The following is a 22,270-nucleotide window of genomic DNA, read 5'->3' as shown; positions in this document are numbered from 1 at the left end:
CACCTAAGATACTCTCGCAGTAAGGGTCAGATTAGAGCTCCTGCGCAGCTGGGGTGTGAGCTTGGGAGGGGCTCTTCACCCACCAGGCTTGGGGCTCTCTCTGGAATGCAGGATACTAGCTTGCAGAGTCAGGGGTTCTCCCAAGCATGGGTGTCCTCAGTGATCCTCAGATCCTGGGACCCACTCCGCAATTGTATTCCCTCATCCTGCACCCCCTCCCACAGCCTCTCTCTCTCTCTCTCTCTCTCTTTCTCTCTCTCTCACACACACACACACACGCACACACCTCTATTACTGGGAATTAAACCCACAGACTCCACGTGATCTACAGTGACTCCAGCACTTACTTTACTTACACTCTAGTTTCTGGGTTTTTTTTTTTTTTTTTTTTTACATAGGGTTTTTCTGTTGTACCCTTGGCTATCCTAGACTCGCTTTGTAGACCAGGCTGGGCCTCAAACTCACAGCGCCTGCTGGGATTAAAGGCGTGTGCCACCACGCCTGGCGTTTCTCTATTTCCTCTCAACTGCTGTTCCTATTGACGATACCTTGTTAGAGGTCTACTGTGTCTTTCAGGGTACCAGATGCCTAGTTTATTCCCACAAATAATCAGTTCAGTTCCAACTCTGAGGCATGTGGGGCCCACAGAAAGAAGTAGTTACAGCCTCCAGAAGGACACGGGGCTTCTAAGGGGAGAGGACACAGATATCCAATATCAATACAGAGAGACAGACATAGAAATGAAGAAACAACTGCCACAGAAAGGACAGAGGGCCACAGAAGATAGATTCAGATGGTGTCTAATGGAGCCCGAGCCAGGTCCAGGGACAGAGAGACTCAGAAGCTGATGGAACAGAAGAGGTACAGAGTGGTTGCTGGCAGAGGAAGATCAGGAGGGGGAGTGAGGCAATGGCCTGGCCCGGGGTCTATCTGTCATACCCGGTGGGAGGGTTGGCCGCCCTGCTGCTGTTGCCGCTCCTCCTGCTGTGCTCCCAGAAGGGTGTCCAATTCCTCGAGGCTCTGTAGAAAGGGGGCTTCCTGGGAGCCTGGACATCCCGAGGACAACAGTCTCCTCCTGAAACACACATCGCCACCACTGCTCTTGTAGCCAGTAGTCAGTGATGGGCACCAGGAACGAACAGTTCCTCAGCCCAGCCCTGTTTGCCCCCAGCCCAACCCTTCCTGTTAGCATTAGGCACAGCTCAGATGGCACAGTTGGTTGGCTTCGGACAAGAGCGGCCCCTGCTGGCACAATGGCAGTACTGCCCGTCAGAAGGGAAGGACAAGATGAGTTCTCCTTGTTTGATTTCTGGTGACAGCCTCTCTTTCTGGGCTGTGGGGAGCCAGAGCTCCTTCCCTATGCACCGGAAGCACAGATTTAGTGTCTGTTCGTGAAGCTGACACTGAGACACTCAGAGAAACTGTAGGCAGGCATTACGAAAGGCACTTAAGACAGGCTTGCCGGAAGGTATTGCTGCTTACCCTGTTCCCACAAAAACAGCGCTGGGACTAAGTCCCAGAGCATCTCCCTCACCCAGCAACACCAACACCCCCGCGTGTCCATGCCCAAGAGGTGAAGAAAGTTGAACTACTCACCAGAGCTAAGGGCTTGTCTAAGAAGACCATGCCCAAGTCAAGAGACTGCCCTTGGTGGTAGACGGTGCTGGACTCACATTGGACCTGCGTGGACAACCCCCTTCCCCAACCTTCTCCTTTTTAACTTCCTCCACTTTGGGGAAGTGGTCAGGGATTTCCCAGGAGCTAGGGAAGACATGGTCCTCTCTCTCCCAGCCTGCTAAGTATGTGCAGAGCTCTGAGCAAGGGCAGCTGCTGTCCCCAGCTAGCCAAGGTAGCCCATGTCTGTCATTTCTTTTTTTTTTTTTTTTTTTTTTTTTTGGTTTTTCGAGACAGGGTCTCTCTGTGTAGCCTTGGCTGTCCTGGACTCACTTTGTAGACCAGGCTGGCCTCGAACTCACAGCGATCCGCCTGCCTCTGCCTCCCGAGTGCTGGGATTAAAGGCGTGCGCCACCACGCCCGGCTTCCATGTCTGTCATTTCAGTACTTAAGGTGGATGTTAGAAGAATCAGGAATTTGAGGACCAACCTGGGCTACCTAAAACCTGGTCGCAAAAATAAACAAAAACCAACTGACAGACTAACAAAACATAAAACTCCAGCTGTTAGCCGGGCAGGCGCGGTAGCGGATCGCTGTGAGTTCGAGGGTAGCCTGGTCTACAAAGTGAGTCCAGAACAGCCAAGTCTACACAGAGAAACCCTGTCTCAAAAAAAAAAAAAACAAAACAAAACTCCCAGCCAAGGCTAATACAGAGAGGCCCTGTCTCAAAAAAACAAAAACAACAACAACAAAACCCCCAAAACTCCAACTGTTTCAGGCTGCTCTGTCCAGGGCATGGGTCTGCCATCAGGGTAACAGAAGGGGGCGGAGAAGACACAGTACCCACTTCTGTCAAGAAGTCTCTTAAACCAGGCAGTGGTGGCACACGCATTTAATCCCAGCGTTTGGGAGGCAGAGGCAGGTGGATCTATGTGAGTTCGAGGTCAGCCTGGACTACAGAACGAGTTCTAAGACAGCCAGAGCTGTTACACAGAGAAACCCTGTCTCAAAAAACCAAAAAAAAAAAAAAAAAAAAAAAAAAAAAAAAAAAAAAAAAAGAAAAGAAAAGAAGAAAGAAAGAAAGAAGTCTTTTAAAGTTCTCTCTCTCTCTTTTTTGTTTTTTTGTTTTTTTGTTTTTGTTGTTGTTGTTGTTGTTTTGTTTTTCGAGACAGAGTTTCTCTGTGCAGCCTTGGCTGTCCTGGACTCACTTTGTAGACCAGGCTGGCCTCAAACTCACAGCAATCCACCTGCCCCTGCCTCCCAAGTGCCAGGATTAAAGGCGTGTGCCACCACTGCCCGGCTCTTAAAGCTCTCTGTACCTACTTCCTTCCTGTCTGAAGAGGCTGGGTAATATGATATCCAAGTGTTTAACACCACTGTACGGGGTTACAAAACTCAGATGGGACCCACTCAATTCTCCTCCCCTCCCCTCCCTTCCCCTCCCCTCCCCTCCCTTTCCTTCCCCTCCCCCTACGACCAATGGGAAAGAGCACGTGGCACTGTGGAGAGCCCTGTTACAGAAGACAAGGTCCACTTTTCCCAGGCCTCATCACAGGCTGTGCCTCTCTGGGAGAGCTTTTGATTTCTGTCATTCCTTAAAGATTCTGTCTCTCCAGGGAGATCGGAGATTGGTGGCAAGGCGGAGGTGGGTTGGAGACACCAGGATGTGCCTTTCTAAATACTTTCCCCGAGGTCCAGAGATGGGGACGGGAGGGTCAGGAGGTGCCCCTGGGGACTCACCTGCTTACTGGGTCCTGGAACTCCTTTCCAGGCCCCCAGCTGTGTCTTTTGAAGGAGTCACTGCTGTGGCTACGGGCACGGAAAGCCCCAGACCTTCTAAGGGGTGATGCGTGGAAGCCATCACTGTCTTCCTGTTTTCCCTCCCTCTCCGTCTCTTCTTCATTCTCCTGGTCCTCCAGTGGCTCTCTGGATTCAACTGCAGATGCGCAGCATTGAGTGTGGCCACGGGGCGCTGGGTCTTCACCTGCGAAGGGCTCCTCTGGGACCGATCTGTTCATGGAAAGTCCACGGAGACAGCTCTGAGTCAAGAAAAGAGAGAGAAGAATAAGCAAGCAGGGTTCTAGAACCTTGGAGACAGGCACTGCACTACAGGCCTATTCACATTCTTTAAGAGGCTGAGGCAGGGGGATGGTTCTGAGTTGGGGCCAGGCTAGGCTGGCTTGCCTGGTGAGTTTTGTGCTAAGAATGAGGGCCTGAGGCGGGGTGTGGTGGCGCATGATTTTAATCCCAGCACTCCGGAGGCAGAGGCAGGTGGATCTCTGAGTTCGAGGCCAGCCTGGACTACAAAGCGAGTCCAGGACAGCCAAGGCTACACAGAGAAACCCTGTCTCGGAAAAACCAAAAAATAAATAAATAGAATGAGGGCCTGTGTTTGTTTGTTTGTTTATTGTAGTCACCTACACTTTTGTTTTAATACAGCCTGCTGTGACCACAGGTCCCCCCACCCCCGAACAGCAGTTTGGAGTTCTGCTCCCTTGGGGCCTGCTCACTAAGCCATTGGATGATACGTCTCTTGGCCCAGGAGGCTACATTCCTCTAAGTCCTGAGATATAAGTAGTGACAAAAATACTAGTCCTGGGGCAGAGGGTGGTCCTGTCTCCCAGTCTCAGCTGCGGGTGGGACTGGACAGTCACTGCAGCTTCCTGCCGCCTCGTTGCCGAGAGTCCTTCTGAGCTACGGGACTGATGTTCGAGATCTCTTTGTAGATGTGTTGTTTCCATTCGCCCACACTGAGTTTCTCATGTTCTAAGGCATCATCAAATGGCTGTGGGGAGGGCTGGCGAGATGGGTCAGAGGTGAAGAGCACAAGCTGCTCGCCAGAGGTCCTGAGTTCAACCACATGGTGGCTCACAACCATCTATAATGAGATCTGGTGCCCTCTTCAGGCGTTCAGGTGTACATGCAGGCAGAACATAGTATACAAAATAAATCTTTTTTTTTTTTTTTAATAGTTGTTGGGCCTCAGGGTCCTGGAAGGGTTTAGAGAAGAGGTGAGTGAGTGCCTGAGTCCAGTTCAGATGTTTGTCCTTTTTTTTTTTTTTTTTTAGGTTTTCGAGACAGGGTTTCTCTGAGCAACAGTCTTGGCTATCCTGGACTTGCTTTTGTAGACCAGGCTGGCCTTGAACTCACAACGATCTGCCTGCCTCTGCCTCCGGAGTGCTGGGATTAAAGGCATGCGCCACCATGCCCAGCCCAGCTCCAGCATCTTGTCTGCTGCAGGTCTGCATCTTGGGTGCTGGGAGGAGCTGGGTGAAATCCTTCTTAGGGCTCCGTGGCAGGGATTTGGCCGCTGTCTTTCAGCTTCTGCACAAACAGCACCTGGCACCCCGGTCACTTTCAGGATCTGGGTCAGCTGGTCCAGGTTAGTCTTTCCCCTTGAAGAATGTCTTTCTGGTCATCATTTCTGCCAAGATACAGCCCACAGACCAGATGTGCGCTGTCTGGTTGTGCGTCCACTTGAGAATTACCTCCGGGGGCCCCATACCAGTGGGTCACCACATAGTGGGTCATCTCGGCCTCCACATGCTGTGCTAGCCCAAAGTCTAGCTCAGTCTTCATTCACTGCCGGGTTGCCCGGCTTCAGGGCCCTGTGGATGACCATCAGCTGAGTGGATGTACTTCAGACCTTCGGGCATCTGGTACACCAAGGACTTATCCTTGCTGAATTCCATCCCCCATGATCTTCTGCAGGTCTGTCTGCATGAAGGACATCACCAGGTAGAAATCATGGAAGTTTCCAAGGAAGAGGTGAAGGAGAGACAAACCTGTTTTTTAGGATCCCAAGTGCGGGATTGGAACGGTCTTGTGAGAGAACAGGTGAGGTTAATCCACTAGAAGACCATCTCGTGCGGGAGCTTGATTGTTGCCAGCTGAAAAGATTCCGTGAACAGACTCTGGGAGGAGATATATAAATGAGCCCAGAACTGGAGGCGGGGGCTTTTTGGAGACTTGGGATAGTTTTGGCTGTTCATCACTCCACTTTGAGACACTCCTAGAGAGAACCGCTCAAGGGAAGGCTTTGGGACTCCGGCTCCTGCTGAGGTTCTGAGTTCTGGTTACCCTAGGTTCCAGCAGAAGAAATCCTGCAGATTGTGCCAGGAGAATCGTTCCTCGGAACTGATATCCTTACGGTTTTGTTATTGTGTCCATTAATCCTCATTTTCTATTGTTTTGGTTAGTCGGGTTATAAGTGACATATGCTCGATCACTAAGTTGTTAATAAAATATATTGGTTAAGAAAATTGAGCCTACAAAGAGGCGGGGGTGAAGACCTGCAGGAGCCCAGTGACGTTCTCATGGGTGCATGTGTTTTGGCAGTAGGAGCTCACAGTAAGTGCGCTTGGTAAAAATCTCCAACTGGAAAGGCTGGCTCCGTTTCTTAATGGCCACCTTCTCCCCTGTCTGCTTGTCAATGGCTGAGCACATCCCGCCATACGCCTGACATGCATGGGCACCAGGTAAGTCTTGGGTAGTTCCCAAGCCGTCTTGTTGATGTCCTGCTTGTAGAAACCCCTTTTCTGAGTGAGCCTCATGCTGCACCCCGTTGTGGTGGCCCTGTGGCCCCCCCCCCAGCTGCTGCAGTGGCTGCCTGCAGGCTCCGGGCCTGGGTGTCCTGCCACGGTCCTCTCCAGCCCTGTGCCCGCTCCTCCCCCACGGGGTGGCCAGATCTGTCTTTTATTAAAATAAAAACAAAAAGGAAGAGGAGGAGAAGGAAGAAGAAACTGGGTGTGGGTGGCACACCCTTTTAATTCTAGCACTTGGAAGGCAGAGACAGGCTGATCTCTGTGAGTTTGAAGCCAGCCTGGTCTCTGTAGGAGTGGTGGCCCATGCCTGTAATCTCAGTACTCAGGAGGCAGAACAGGAAAACTGGGAGTTCAAAACCACTGTGAATAATTAAGTGAGTTGGAAGCCAGACCAAACTACATAGTGAGACCTTGTTTCAAAATGAAAAACTTAAAGACACGTTCTTGTTTGCTCATTATTATTCTAGTTATGGAGATCCCATATGGTAGACAGCTAAGCAGATACTGTTTCTGTGCTTAAGTGTTCATATGTGCACGCACGTGTATGTGTGTGTGTGTGCGCGCGCGCGCGCGCGCGTGCTCACGCGTGTGAATAAGCATATGTTCAGCCTAAAGCACAAATCACAAATGGCTCCATAACTACCAAATGCTACAAGAGAAAATTTACCAAAAGTCTTTGGCCAGGATGGGCAAGGTGGTCCCCACCTTTTAAAATCCAGCACTCAGGAGGGAGAGGCAGATCTTCGCGCGTTCAAGACCAGCCGGGTCTACGTAGTGAGTTCCAGGACAGTCAGGGCTTGCATAGTGAGACCTTGTTTAAAAGGGGGGAAGGGCTTTTGTCTGGTCTTCTGATGACAGAACTGGGAGATTCTGAAATGGATGCTTGACATGAAGTGGGCAGGGCAGAGAGAAGCTGCTATAAGCACTGCTTTGGCTTAACTTCCTGCTTCCACCTCTCCTCGGATGACTTCACTGGCCAGGCTGCCCACCACTGACTCCCAGCTCTGGGTACCAGGATGAGAACGTAAAGTAGTACAGCAGGGAGTACTGTGGCTCAAAGCCGAGGCCATGTCTTCTCCATGTATAATTGGGGTTTAGGTAGATTGGCACGGTTTCTTTCTTTCTTTCTTTCTTTCTTTCTTTCTTTCTTTCTTTCTTTCTTTCTTTCTTTCTTTCTTTCTTTCTTTCTTTCTTTCCTTTCTGAGACAGGGTTTCTCTGTGTAGCCCTAGCTGTCCTGGACTCGCTTTGTAGACCAGGCTGGCCTCCAACTCACAGAGAGCTGCCTGCCTCTGCCTCCCGAGTAAGTACAGACTTCCTCTTTTTTTTTTTTAGTACAGACTTCTTTTTTTGTTTTGTTTTTTTTTTGTTTTTTTGTTTGTTTGTTTGTTTGTTTGTTTCGAGACAGGGTTTCTCTGTGTAGCCTTGGCCATCCTGGACTCACTTTGTAGACCAGGCTGGCCTCGAACTCACAGCGATCAGCCTGCCTCTGCCTCCCGAGTGCTGGGATTAAAGGCGTGCGCCACCATGCCCAGCTAGTACAGACTTCTTAAACTGCATAATCTGGGGCTTTCTCCTCTTTCTTCTTCTTCTTCTTCTTCTTCTTCTTCTTCTTCTTTCTTCTTCTTCTTCTTCTTCTTCTTCTTCTTCTTCTTCTTCTTCTTCTTCTTCTTCAGAAAATATGAGAATGGTATCCCTTACAGTGGTGGTTTCAAGAAAATGACCTCCATAGGCTAATGTATTTGAACTCTTGGTCCCCAGTCAGTGGAATTGCTTTGGGAAAGATTAGGAGGTATGGCCTTGTTAGAGAGGTGTGTCACTGAAAGTGGGCGTTAAGGTTTCAAAAAAAAAAAAAAAAAAAAAGAACACCACCTGAGTATGGTGGCACTTTTTTATATCTGAGCACTCAGGAGGCAGAGATAGGTGGATCTCTGTAAGTTCAAGGCCAGGTTGGTCTACAGAGAGAGTACACGACAATCAAGGCTATACAGAGAAACCCTGTCTCAAAAAACAAAACAAAACAAACAAACAAACAACAAAAACCCAACACTAGATAAAGTGTCTTTCTTTCTCTCTGCTTCCTGCCTGTGGATAAGATGTGAGCTCTGAGCTACTATACAGTGTCATGCCTGCTGCCTGCTGCCTGCTGCCTGCTGCTGTGCTCCCTGCCATGACAGTCATGGACTTTAACCTCTGAAACTGTGTGCCCCAAGTAAATGCTTTCTTCTATAAGCTGCCTTGATTATGCTGTCTCGTCACAGTTCTAGAACCATAATTAAGACACCTACCTTGCAGCACTCAGGACGCAGAGGCAAGAAGATCTCTGTGAATTCAAGGCCAGCTTGATCTACAGAGTGAGTCCAGGACAGTCAAGGCAAGGCAGAGGCCAGCCTGGTCTACATGGAGAGTTAGAGGACAGCCAGGGCTACATACAGAGACCCTGTCTCTGAGAGAGAGAGAGAATAGCAAATATCATCCAGCCAATATGACTAACATGCTCGGGTCACATGCTGTTGTTACTACTGCTACGTAGGACCTATTGGAATGAAGACCTAAAAGGCAACGTAAAAGGGGAGCAGAAATAGGGATCATGTGACTGTGACCACTGTTTTATCTGAGACAGAAATAGAGAGAAAACAAAAAGTCACAGCCTGACATGAACACCACAACACCACAGTGTTGTTGCGAAGTTATCAAGAAGAAGAGAAAAGAATAGCCTGTCTGGTGCTCGGAGCCCCTGGAAAGGTGGGGTGAAGGGAGGTGTCTTTTAGGATAAGCCATGGCAAGCTGTAGCTGACAAGGCCAAAGCTGTCCTGTAACATTTGCGGCACTGGGTGTCAGGCCCAGGACCTCACATGTGCTAGGAGAATGCTCTACTGCTCAGCGAGTTCCTAGATGTTGGGGTTTGAGAGAGGATCTCACTATGTAACCCAGGTATTTTGAGAGTTCATAGAAACTCACCTACCTCAGTCTCCAAATTACTGGAGCTATTGCTATGACAACCACACCCAGATTAAACTCACAGAGATCCACTTGCCTCTGCCTCTAGAACACTAGGATTAAAGACATATGCTACTACACCCAGCCATTTTTTTTTTCCCCTGAGACATAGTTTCTCTGTGTGGTCCTGGCTGTCCTGGAACTATCTCTGTAACCTAGGTTGGCCTTGAATTCACAGATATCTACCTGCCTCTCCCTCTCAAGTGCTGGATTAAAGGTGTGTGACATCATGGCCCAAACAGCCATCATCATCATTATTTTTATTATTATTTATTTATTAACCTTTATTTATATGTATATTATTAACCTTTATTTTATATGTATGGATATTCTGCCTGCCTGCATGTTGCCCTCAGAAACTAGAAGACATCAGATCCCCCTAAGTCTAGATGGTTGTGAGCCACCATGTAGGTGCTAGGAATCAAATCTGGGTGTCCTAGAAGAGCGACCAGTACTATCAGCTACTGAGCCATCCAGCCTCTTGGTTTTTTGTTTTGTTTTGTTAATTTTTGTTTTTTGAGACAGTGTCTCTCTGTGTAGCCTTGGCTGTCCTAGACTCACTTTATAGACCAGGCTGGCCACGAACTCACAGCAATCTGCCTGCCTCTGCCTCTCGAGTGCTGGGATTAAAGGCACGCACAACCACGCCCGGCTCAGCCCCTTTGTTTTGGGACAGTGTCTCTCTATGTAGCCCAGGCTGTGCTGGAACTTGCGGTAGAACAGGATGGCCTCAAACTCACACAGATCAATCTGCCTCTGCTTCCCAAGAGCTGAAATCAAATGGGTGTCCCACCATGCCTGGCCTTTTTTTTTTTTAATGTATTATATGTAAGTGGGCATTTTGTCCGCATGTACATCTGCATACCAGAAGGCATCAGATCCCATGAGATTATAGTGATGGCCCATTGTGAGGCACCATGTGGTAGCTGGGAAGGGAACTCAGGCCCTCTGAAAGAACATCTGTGCTCTTTATCACTGAGCCACCTCCAGCACCTTGTTGTTGTTGTTATTATTATTATTATTATTATTATTATTATTATTATTATTATTATTATTGAGGACCACATTGTTGAGTCAGTCTTCTCCTTATCAACCTTTCTGTGGAGTCTGGGGGTTGAAGTTGGCTTGCCAGGCTAGCTCAGCAGGTGCCTTTACACGTGGAGCCATTTTGCTGGTCTTCCATTTCTTTGTGTTAATGTGCGAGCACATGGGTACCATAAAGGAAAAGTAGAGGTCAGAGGTCAACTTGTAGGAATCATTTCTCTCCTATCTCATGGGTCCTGGGGACAGAGTTTAGGCTTTGCAGCAAGCGCCTTTACCCTTAGTAATCTATCTCAGTGGTCTTTACTTTTAAATCACATCTTGTTTACTCTGTGTGTGTGTGTCTGTGTGTGTGTGTGTGTACACGTGTGTCTGTGTGTGTGAGAGAGAGCATGTAAAGAGGTGCAAGTGTGACACAGCACAGATGTGGTGGTTTGCGAAGTGATTCTCGCCTCCCACCATGTGGGATCTAGAAATTGAACTCAGGTCATCAGGCTTGGTAGTAAGACCTGCTGAGTCATCTTACTGCTTTTTTTTTTTTTTTTTTTTTTTTTTTTTTGGTCAAGGATCAATTACCAGATGAAGGTCTATATGTTGAGGAGTTTAAAAAAACAGATGCTGAGGCTGGGGCATGGTGGTGCAGGCCTTTTAATCCCAGCCCTCGGGAGGCAGAGGCAGGTGGACCACTATGAGTTCGAGGCCAGCCTGGTCTACAAAGTGAGTCCGGGACAGCCAAGGCTACACAGAGAAATCCTGTCTCGGAAAACAAACAAACAAACAAACAAACAAAAAGTTGGGTTGACCTACACCTGCACATACAGTCTCAGCCGCCTACGTAGATGTGTTTTCGATTGTTAGTGGCTGCGCTGGCAGGGTAGTTGGTGTTGCCATCTCTATGGGCCATGCCTGCTTTCTATATGCAGACTGTCCTTCCTCACCTGCCCAAAAGAAGACTGATTCTCTGAGGTTATCATGTTAAAAAGCAGGCCGCCCGTGGTGAAGGTCGTGAAGCCCTCGGTGCCGCTAGGGCAACTCAAAAAGACAGATCTGTGTTGTCCTGTCAGCTTTTTATAGCTAGATGTGGGGTAGGACGACCAGCGGGAAAAAGACAGAAGCAGGAAACGGAAGCAGAGACAGGAATGGAGCAGGGAGGTAAAGAAAGAGAGCCAAGTGGCGGGGATGTCCATTGGGGATATCCAGTTAAGTTTAGAAGGCTATATGGGGGACTGCCCATTTATTTATTGTGTTTTTTTCGAGACAGGGTTTCTCTGGGCAGTCTTGGCTGTTCTGGACTCACTTTGTAGACCAGGCTGGCCTCGAACTCACAGGGATCTGCCTGTCTCTGCCTCCCGAGTGCTGGGATTAGAGGCGTGTGCCACCACTGCCAGGCTGTGTCTTCATTATTAACCCCTAAGCAGGACCCCTGAAAGCTTCCACAATATAAAAACAAATAAAATCGGGGCTAGAGAGATGGCTCAGAGGTTAAGAGTACTGACTGCTTTTCAAGAGGTCCTGAGTTCAATTCCCAATAATCACATGGTAGTTTACCACCATCTATAATGAGATCTGGTGCCCTATCCTGGCCTGCAGATGTACATCCAGACACAAGTTTATATACATAATAAATAAATAATTCTTTAAAAAAAAAAATATATATATATATATATACAGGAGGAGGAAGTCCCCCTCAGTCACAGTCATAGAGGAGGGGAGTAAGGGGAAAATGAGAGGGAGGGAGGAATGGAAGAATACAAGGGATGGGATAACCGTTGAGATGTAATATGAATAAATTAATAAAATATATAAAAACACAAATAAAATTTCAAAAAAAATTAAAAACAAGCAACAAAAATAAAAGGTGGATAGATCCTGAGGAATGACATTGAGGCTGACCTCTGTCCTCCATACACACAAATATAGACACACACACAGAAGCGTGCACACACACACACACACACACACACACACACAAGTTCAGGGTCATCCTCAGGTACACTGTGAGTTTGAGAACAATGTGGAATATATAGGACCATGTATTAAATATATATACAGAGATATATACATAATTTCCATGAAATTGAAATTTCAATATTCATAAGCTTTAAAAAAACTCGCTCGCTCATTTGCATATTGTCAGCAAAGTTGATCATTATGACAGAGACCATATGGCTCACTAGCCTAAAATATTTTTTCTGGAAAAAATAGAAAAGATAGAAAAAGCTTTAAGATCTGCTATATAGCCAACCAGGCATTCTGCAACAGTTTTAGGAGGACAGAAACACTGATGACTCCAATATGCCCACTTCCTAAAATATCGCCTGGAGCACACAGAGGGAGTCAGCTTGTGAGTGTGCAGCTAGTGGACATTAACCTGGAATTGCCAGTGCCCAGACCTGCAGTAGCTTGCTCAGAGCCACCTATGCAGCTGACTGTAGGCAGCCGTGAGGTTTTACAGCTCTTCCATCACACTGTGGAGCCTGCACTGTTGTCTAAACCCAGCACAGCAGCTCCTGAAGAGAGCAAGTGAGTTCTCCTCACACCTGTCTTTAAAACCAATCAGTCAGGGCCAGGCAGGTTGGCTTGATGGGTAAGTTTCTTGGATGCCAAAAACCCAACCGTGGGACCCACATGTTGAATTATCCATTTCTTTTTATTTTATGTGCGTTGGTGTTCTGCCTCTATGTATGTCTGTGTGAGGGTGTCAAATCTCCAGGAACTGGAGTTGCAGACAGTTGCTAGCTGCCATGTAGGTGCTAGGATTTGAACCCCAGTCCTCTAGAAGAACTACCAGTGTTTTTTGGGGGGTGGGGGTTGTTTTTGTTTTTTGTTTTTTGAGACAGGGTTTCTCTGTGTAGCCTGGGCTATCCTGGAATCGCTTTGTAGACCAGACTGGCCTGGAACTCACAGAGGTCCGCCTGCGTCTGCCTCTCTAGGGATTAAAAGGCATGCACCACCATGCCTGGCTACAGCCAGTGTTCTTAACTGCTGAGCCATCTCTCCAGCCCCATAAGGACCCCCACACATGTTTTAGGAAAACCAACTCCTGGAAGTGGTCCTCTGACATCCACATGCACCTTAGCATGTGCCCCCCAATAAATAAGCATAAATTTAAGATTGAAGCAATAACAAATGGCTGATGAGATCCCTCAGTGACTAAACATGCTTGTCACCTAGACTGTTGACATGAGTCAAGGACACACACTAATAAGTCATAACATTAAAAAAAAAAAAAAACTTGAAGAAGGGCTGCAGTGGTTAAGAGCACTGGCTGCTCTTGCAAAGGACCCAGGTTCAGTTCCCAGCACCCACATGGCAGCTCACAACCACTTAGGACTCTAATTCCAGGGGATCTGACAGTCTCTTCTGAATTCACTGGACACAAGGCATACAAGTGGCTCACATATGTATTTGCAGGCAAAACATTCATACACATACAAACACACACACACGATAGACAGACAGACAGACAGACAGACAGACAGACAGATAATGTTGAAGCAGGCCTAGTGGCGCACACCTTTAATCCCAGCACTCGGGAGGCAGAGGCAGGTGGATCGCTGTGAGTTCCAGGCCAGCCTGGTCTAGTTTTTGTCAACTAGACACAAGGCAGAGTCATAGAGAAAAGAAACTGAGACGTGGGCATTTTCTTGATTGGTAGTTAATTGGAGTGGGTCCAGCCCACTGGGTGGGGCACCACCTGGGCAGCCAAATGAGTGAGCAAGCCACGGGGAGCAAGTGGTGTCCTTTCATGGCCTCACTGCAAACTGTTAAGACGAAAAGGACCCTTCCTCCCCGGATTGCTTACCACTATGGCGGTTCTCACAGCAGCAGAAGCCCTAAGATACATGAGTCCGACAGTGAGAAGCCAAGTAGGAGCAGAGCTGCTTTTGGTCAGGAGGACTCCAGGACTACACTTCCTTTCTGACCCTACACACGGGACCACTCATCTAGGTCAAGAGTGCTGTCTTCACCATCAGCCTGCCTTGCCTTGGTTGTGTGCTTGCGTTCTGCAGCCCTCTCTTTCTCTGACTTTTCTGTATAATTCCCAAAATGCAAAAGGGAGAAAAAATAAAAATAAAATAAAATAAAAAAGAAAGAAAAGAAAAAGAAGCCGGGCGTGGTGGCGCACGCCTTTAATCCCAGCACTCGGGAGGCAGATGCAGGCGGATCGCTGTGAGTTCGAGGCCAGCCTGGTCTACAAAGCGAGTCCAGGACAGCCAAGACTACACAGAGAAACCCTGTCTCAAAAAACCAAAAAAAAAAAAAAAAAAAAAAGAAAAAAAAGAAAGAAAAAAAAAGAGAGAAAAGAAAAGAAAAGAAAAAAAAAAGGATAGAGAAGATCCACCATCCACCCGGCAACCGCACTGTAAACTGTAATATACGCGAAGAGACGAAGAAAAGAACCCGGAAGGACCAACATATCAATGCAAAGACCGGCAGACGCTTGTGTGGCCAAAACCCGTTCACCTAGGCTGGCTTCTGTGGGGGGCTCTGAACAGGCATTGCCGTGCAGCCGAGGCACACAGAGCAGGTACTGCTTTTACTGTTAGAAAATTCCAGAAGTTCCAAGCTGCGAAGGCAGTCAAGCATCCCCAGACCCTAATCTAACCACACACACCTCTAAGTCACTGAGCAGGCATCTCAACCCCACCCCACCCTTGGCTCTAGGATACTCAGGGCTCACACGTCAGTCCGGATGGAATCTTGCTGTTTCCAAAGGCGATCATCCGCTTTGCTCTGTCGTTTGCAAATTGAATTTAGGGATTCTGCTTTTATTCTCACTTCACCCTACCCCTGAGCTTGTAACTGTATGCTTCTCTACAGGAGCCCTGGGTACTAGTCCAGTCAGCAGGTGGAAGATAAAGAAACAAAGACCTATGCCACCCAGCCAGTCCTCGTCACCTCCTGCCAGTCTCTCAGCAGGCACTGTGGTATCTGTGCCAAAAGGGTGGGGCAAGAGAAAGTCTGAGGTTCAGAGAACCATCCAAGGAGACTTTGGCCACTGTGACACAGGAAATTAACCCAGCAGATCCCGGGAAAGGCTAAAAGTAGTTGGTAGTGTGGGTAACTCCTACTAGCACAGTGGACAGTCTAGACAGACTCTTAAGGGCCTGGCTTCAGGAATGAATGAGTGGTCCTGTGATGGTGGCCTTGGGCTTAAGAGCAAGGCCTTATGCCATGCTGTGCAGGAGCTTAACCACAATGCTATATCCCCATTTTTCCCTTTAACATTATTTTATTAAGTCATAAACGTTCAAGAGATTTGTGTTTGGTGGGTAAGTTCTTTTTATTTTATTTATTTACTCATTTATTTATTTATTTTGGTCTTTTGAGACAGGATTTCTCTGAGTAGCCTTGGCTGTCCTAGACTTGTTTTGTACACCAGGCTGGCCTCGAACTCACAGCAACCCACCTGCCTCTGCCTCCCGAGTGCTGTGACTAAAGGTTTGCGACACCACGCCCAGTTCCGGCAAAATTCTTAACTCTATACATTCATTTGAATGTACAATGTTTTAAGACTTATTTATCTATTTATTTTATGTGTTATGAGTGCTCTGTTTTTCATGCACACAAGAAGAGGGAATTAGATTTCATTACAGATGGTTGTGAGCCACCATGTGGTTGCTGGGAATTGAACTCAAGAACTTTGGAAGAGCAGCCAGGGTTCTTAACTGCTGAGCCATCTCCCCAGGCAAAATTTACAGTTTTTATTGTTGTTGGTTTTCCAAGACAGGTTTTCTCTGAGTAGCTTGGTTGTCCTGGATTCACTTTGTAGATCTGACTAGCCTGGAACTCATCAAGATCTGCCTAACTCTGCACAATTTTTTATTAGCTTACAAAACCTTAGATTTCATTATAGTTGGCTTTTGTTTGTTTCTTTGTTTTTTGGGGGTTTTAGTTTTTCGAGACAGGGTTTTTATATTACACAGAGCCCTGGCTGTCCTGGATTCTCTTTGTAGACCAGGCTGGCTTCAAACTCACAGAGATATGACTGCCTCTGTCTCTCAAGTGCTGGGACTAAAGGCGTGTGCCACCACGCCTGGCTCATTATGGTATTTTTCCAAACAAAATGTGTTCTAGTTGTTCCTCCTATCCCCATACTTAAAATTTTAGGAAAAATGTCATGTCATTACACCATAATCCTTGGTAATAATCCTTGGTAAACTAAAAAAAAAAAAAAAATCTTGGGTAGCTAAGGCTACACAGAGAAACCCTGTCTCAAAAAACCAGAATCAAAAAAAAAAAAAAAAAAAAAAAGAAATCTTATAAATGCTTTGAGTGACAAGTGACATTTTTTTGTTTGTTTGTTTGTTTTTTGCGACAGGGCTTCTCTGTGTTGCCTTGGCTGTCCTGGATTCACCTTGTGGACCAGGCTGGCTTCAAACTCACAGCGATCCGCCTGACTCTGCCTCCCGAGAGCTGGGATTAAAAGGCACAAGTGACATCTTATAACTAAATTCCTGGGAAAAAGAAATACTTTAAGACACAAGAGGTGCTGGGGCGTTTGAGCCTCCAGGTTCCCAGATTCTGTGGCCATCCTTGGTGTCCATACTGGATGAAACATCCAGAGGACTGGGTGTGGTTGTGCACACCTTTAATCCCAACACTCCAGAGAAAGAAGTAGATGAATTGCTATGTGTTTCAGGTCAGTCTGGTCTACATAGTAAGTTCTAGGACAGCCAGAGCTACATGAGAGAGGGGGGCGGGAGCCCAGGTGGGCTATAGCTCAGTGGTGAAGGCATCACTTACCTTACTGAGGTGCTGGATCCTAGTCCCAGCAAAATCAGGATAAAAAGGATAGTGGGGTTTTGTTTTTCTTTTGCTCTGGTTTTTTGTTATTGTTGTTGGCTGGTTGGTTTTTTGAGACAAGGTTTCTCTGTGTAGCCCTGGCTGTCCTGGACTCACTTTGTAGACCAGGCTGTCCTCTGCCTCTGCCTCCCGAGTGCTGGAATTAAAGGCGTGTGCCACCACAGCCCAGCTTGCTTTTGCTCTTAATGACATTGTCATTAGATGTCAAGTGAACTTGACCTTGAAACCTAGTACTACAACTTACATCTTAATTGACATAGGTTAGTTATTTAAATCCTTTAAACCTTGTATTTAACACAGGGGTTGGGTTTGCTAACCCTATAAGATTCTAAAAATTAAAAAGGAAAGCAAAAAGGATTTAAAAACATTTGCTAGTGGTGGCGCACGCCTTTAATCCCAGCACTCGGGAGGCAGAGGCAGGCGGATCGCTGTGAGTTCGAGGCCAGCCTGGTCTACAAAGCGAGTCCAGGATGGCCAAGGCTACATAGAGAAACCCTGTCTCGAAAAACCAAAAAAAAAAAAAAAAAAAAAAAAACATTTGCTATACAAGTTGTGTTAATCATTGGCCATTATGGTGAGTCCTTGCTTTCCTATTTGGATACTTGTATGCAGGCACACAAACATGTAGGAACAAACACACACACACACACACACACACACACAAACACATACACACACACAAACACACACACACACACACATACACACTGCCCCCCCCCCCCCAGCATAAGTGTGAATGTGAGATGTTGCTGAGAGACCTATGAGTTCTTTTGCCACTTCCGGGGTGCCGAGGGGTTCCTGGACATCTCTGCCTCCTGAGGAATGTACTTTTATCAAACAGGACGCAGAAAAAGGAAGAGGAAACTCACCAGACCCGGGAGACAGACGTCCAGAAGATGGGAAACCTGTTCTTGCCCTCAGCTGGTGACTTCAATATGGGTGTAAGTCCTTGTTTCAGGCAGCCCCTCTAGGGGTCTACCCCAGCACCTCAGTGGGGGTGCCTCTCTCTTGGTCCCTCTACAGGAACTGTTCATGGTCCACAAGTTTGCATAGGGGCCAGGGGGGCACTCATTCCAGCCCTGACCAGCTGCCTCTTCAATGGCTTAAGCCCTTCCCTTCCCCACCCCACTTCAAACACCCTAGACAGTTCTGCGGCCAGGCCTTTAACCCTTTGGGTGCCACGGCCCTGCCCTAAGTATAAAAAAGGGTGGCCACGGGACTCAGGCTCCAGTGGTGGAAACAGGCGTGGGAAACCAGGCTGGGGTCACCCTAGTGGGGGAGGATGTGGGACCCGGACCACTAGGGAACTTTTATCTTCCCTCTAACAGGGGACAGGGGAAGCCAGGGCGGGGGAAAAGGGAACATCATCCCAGGGCAGGAGTCACCAGCTAGAGACCTACTTAACAGCAAAGTCTTCCCTGGGGTCAGCAGGATCCTCTGTCCTCTCTCGTATTTGGCTTAAAACCTGCTCTTTGGTCCCTTTAAGAGGCAGGTTACAGTAGCGGAGGAGGAGGTAAGATTGTACTTATTTGTGATGAAAGTACAAGGAGTGAGAGATTACAAAGGTAGCTGCAGATGAGGAGGGCCCCAGCTCTGACAGCAGCACAGTGACCAGCAACTTGGCACACACATATACATGGCATGGCGTGTTTTGGTTGCCAAGCAGCAGGGTATTTGACCAGCTCCTCCACCCTTTCCTTGGTAACAACTGAGGGGGTGTGGTGAACTCAGCCCTCACTTCTTCCTCCAGGGCAGAGGGCAGCTTGGCACACATTGGATTTCCTGAGGTCACTGGAGGCACGCCTCTCTAAGGATCCTGTCTTGGAAAGGGCGCGTATGGGAGAACCTGGCTCTGACAGCTCGGTATTTACAGCATCTTGGACTAGTTACGTACTAAACGCTTCATTCCTGGTTTGTAAAGTAGGCAGGAAATGGGAAATGTGGGTTTGTCATAGTCACTTAGTAAATTTGTTTTGGGTCACTGTGGTGGCACAACAGCACTCTGGGGGATAGGCCAACCTGGGCTATCTAGTGAGTTCAGGCTAGCCTAAGTCTATACAGAGACTCTGTCTCAAAAATAATACGTAAAACTAGATATGCTGACTGCCATCTGCTGGTGATGTTTGGATAAACTACTTTACTTTGTCCTTTGTGACCTATAGGATAAAATAATCAAATTAGCTGTCTTTTGTTTTGTTTTGTTTTGTTTTGTTGAGACAGGGTTTCTCTGTGTATCCCTGGCTGTCCTGGACTTGCTTTGTAGATCAGGCTGGCCTTGAACTCACAGTGATCTGCCTGCCTCGGCCTCCCGAGTGCTGGGATTAAAGGCGTGTGCCACCACCGCCCGGCAAATTAGTTGTCTTATGGTCAGTCATCCTTTGGTCTGGAGTCCTTGCTGTGGGTGAGGGGAATGGCAGCTGCTCCCAGAAGGCGCTATGCTCAATTCCTTACATGGCCTGACCAAACATGAGAAGGAAGAAGCAAATCACTGTCCTAGGGAGAAGGAATCCGGTCCATGAGATTCCCCATTAAATCTAGGATGCTCCAGATGAGGATGCAAGCTCCAAGATGGCATCCACCAGAAGTCAACAGTGAGTGACCATGTATGGGTAGGCACCCAGTTATCTTGACTGTGTGCTCAGCGCTGCTCCCCACGACCCAGCTGTGGGCCCCGGGGAGACAACTCCCGGCTCTATTCTCCCTGCAAGGTAGGCTCCCATGTTCCTGTTCCGTCCACCTTCCTCAGGTCTGAAGGCCGAGCTAGCTGTGAAGGGAGCGGAAACGGAGGGAGCTGGCTCCCTCCGGTACCAAGCCGAGTGTGGCTGAGATGCTGCCTCTGAAGGCTGTGGGAGGACTAGAGGGCTAGTCTGCGGAAGGTAGAAGGGACATCGTCGGCCCTGCTTGCTTCGGGATTGTTGTCCATCCTTTTGGAGGAGGGGGGCTCAGTCAAGGCAATGAGGTTTTGCTCACCCTCCTCCTCCTCCCACAGATCTGCATACACCCTGAGTCAGGATTCAGAGCCTTGAGGTTGTGTGTGTGTGTGTTTCTGTGTCTGTGGGAGCATCAAAGAGAACTATAAGCACTCACCCTATCGGATTGCCCAAGGGTGACAACTGCAGCGCTGAAGCCAACTCTTTCAGCTAAGTCTCTTCCATAGACTTCAGGGGTGCTTACTAAAGGCAGGCTCAAACTCCACCCTGACTCCAAGGCAGCTGATCTCTTGAGAGATGAAGCATCTAGTTTGGCCTCTTTTCAAGGCACACACAGCACTTAGTGCCTTCACCGCGCTTGGCATCTGTGAGCTCCTGAACTCCCTGGTCCATCTCCTTCCCCACCAGTGCCAGTTCACAGTGCAAGGAAAAGGAGTGAGCTCCCCAGCTCTCCAGGGGAGACCACCCAGAGTGAACACTAGGAAACAGCTTCTGTCACCTGCCCAAGTCCATCCTGCTGTGGGCAGGAGAGCCCTCCTCCTGTGATTTAACTCTGCATGGGAAACAGCGCGTCCCTCCCTGGAAAGGAACCAGGAAGGTTTTCGGCACTAGACAAGATCGTCCCCATCAAATGGGCTCCCCACTTGATATATCCCTCCACCTGCTCGTCCCACCCCCCACTCCGTTCCAATCTGAGCATTCCCAGGTTCCCAGCGAACGGAACATAACGAACAAGAGGTGTCGTCAGCTTTCTTGCTTTCTGACCTGGCTGGCACTGGGGTGTCCGAGCTGCAGGGCTTGAAGGAAGGATGTGAGCTGCCTGAGGGCCACCCCATTTGGAGCTTCCCGTTGTCTCCATGTCCTTTTCATCTTCCAGGGACATGGAGGCTCCCACAGCTGGGGAAAGGAAAGGTTAAACCGGTTGGGCAGGGGAGCTGAGGAGCAGACTCTAAAGGGGAAACTTGGTAGCAGAAACAAAGCTGGTGTTTGTTGCGTTTCCTCCTGCCTGGGAGGCCTTTCTCAGACCACGGCATTCCTGGGTTGGACAGAGTCAGTTTACAGTGGCTTCTCCACAAGGCGGCTGCAGCCAAAGCTGCTATTTCCACTGGCTGGCGGCAAGAGGGCCTGATGCAGGAAACCCAGCACTTCTTCCTGGCTCACTGGCTCAAAAGGCAAACACTGCTAGGCATGGTAGTGTACACCTTTAATCCCAGCACTCAGAAGACAGAGGCAGATGGATCTCTGTGAGTCTGAGGCAGCCTGGTCCACAATGGAAGTTCTAAAACAGCCAGATATGCAATAAGGAGACCCCATCTCAAAAGAAAACAAATAAATTCAAACTCAAAAAGCTGTTTCCTTTACTAATGTGTGTTGTGTGCATGCACAAGCGCGCTCGCTCGGGAGCCTACAGAAGGCATGAAAGGGTGCTGGATTCACTAGGCTGGAGCTAAAGACCACCTGACATAGTTTTGAGTCCTTTGCAAGAGCAGTGTACTTTTAAGTGCGGAACAATCTCTTCAGCCCTAAGAGATGCCATCTGGTTTTTTAAAACGTAATTTTTTGTTTTTTTCGAGACCGAGTTTCTCTGTGTAGCCCTGGCTGTCCTAGGCTCACTTTGTAGACCAGGCTGCCTTGAACTCACAGATTTGCCTGCCTCTGCCTCCTGAGTGCTGGATTAAAGGCCTGCACCACCACCACCTGGCCATAAAACTATTTTTATTGCTACTTCATAACTGCAATTTTGCCAATTATGAATTGCATATATCTGATATGTGACCCCTATGAAAGGGCCAGTCAACCCCTGAAGGGGTCTCGAACCACAGGTTGAGAACTACTGATTTAGACTACAAACTGCCCTAAGAGCAGCTTTCTAGAAAGTTCAGTAAATAGATAGGCCCCTCAAGGCACGAGCAATGAAAACCATCTACAGGTGGGGAGAGCCAGCAAGGAAGGCTTAGGGAGACTGTGTGGTGATGAGTAGGAAAACAGAAAAGATGACCAGGAGGGTTCAAAAGGAAACAAGGCACATCTCTGGAATAAAGACGGCCAAAGGAGTCTACTGGCTTGCCCTGGAGCTGGAGCTTCCAGACCTGGGCTCCAGAAATCACTGTCTGTCCACAGCAAGACAAACACATGGGTGTGGCATTTGTTTTTATTAGAAAATCCATTTGGTAAGTGCCCCTGATCCAGGCAGAGCCTGTGTCGGCCCCATTGCTTTCATTTAATCTTCTACCCTCTTGAGAGGAGCAGGAGGTGGGGTTGTCAGACAGTGTCCAAAGGGCCCCTCCTGGACCCCCAAGAGTTCATATTACCAGTAATATTCCAACAGCACC

At 48.1% G+C, this 22,270-nt stretch overlaps 1 pseudogene; it reads right to left on the bottom strand.

The window, feature by feature from the left end:
* Positions 1-4,264: 4,264 nt before the first annotated feature.
* On the bottom strand, positions 4,265-6,167 carry LOC127199423 (mitogen-activated protein kinase 13-like; annotated as a pseudogene).
* Positions 6,168-22,270: the final 16,103 nt, after the last annotated feature.

The sequence above is a fragment of the Acomys russatus genome, chromosome 15 (genome assembly GCF_903995435.1).
Source record: "Acomys russatus chromosome 15, mAcoRus1.1, whole genome shotgun sequence".
NCBI classification, from domain to species: Eukaryota; Metazoa; Chordata; class Mammalia; order Rodentia; family Muridae; genus Acomys; species Acomys russatus.
Note: the sequence above shows the minus strand (reverse complement) of the source record. Positions and strands in the feature narration are given on the sequence as shown.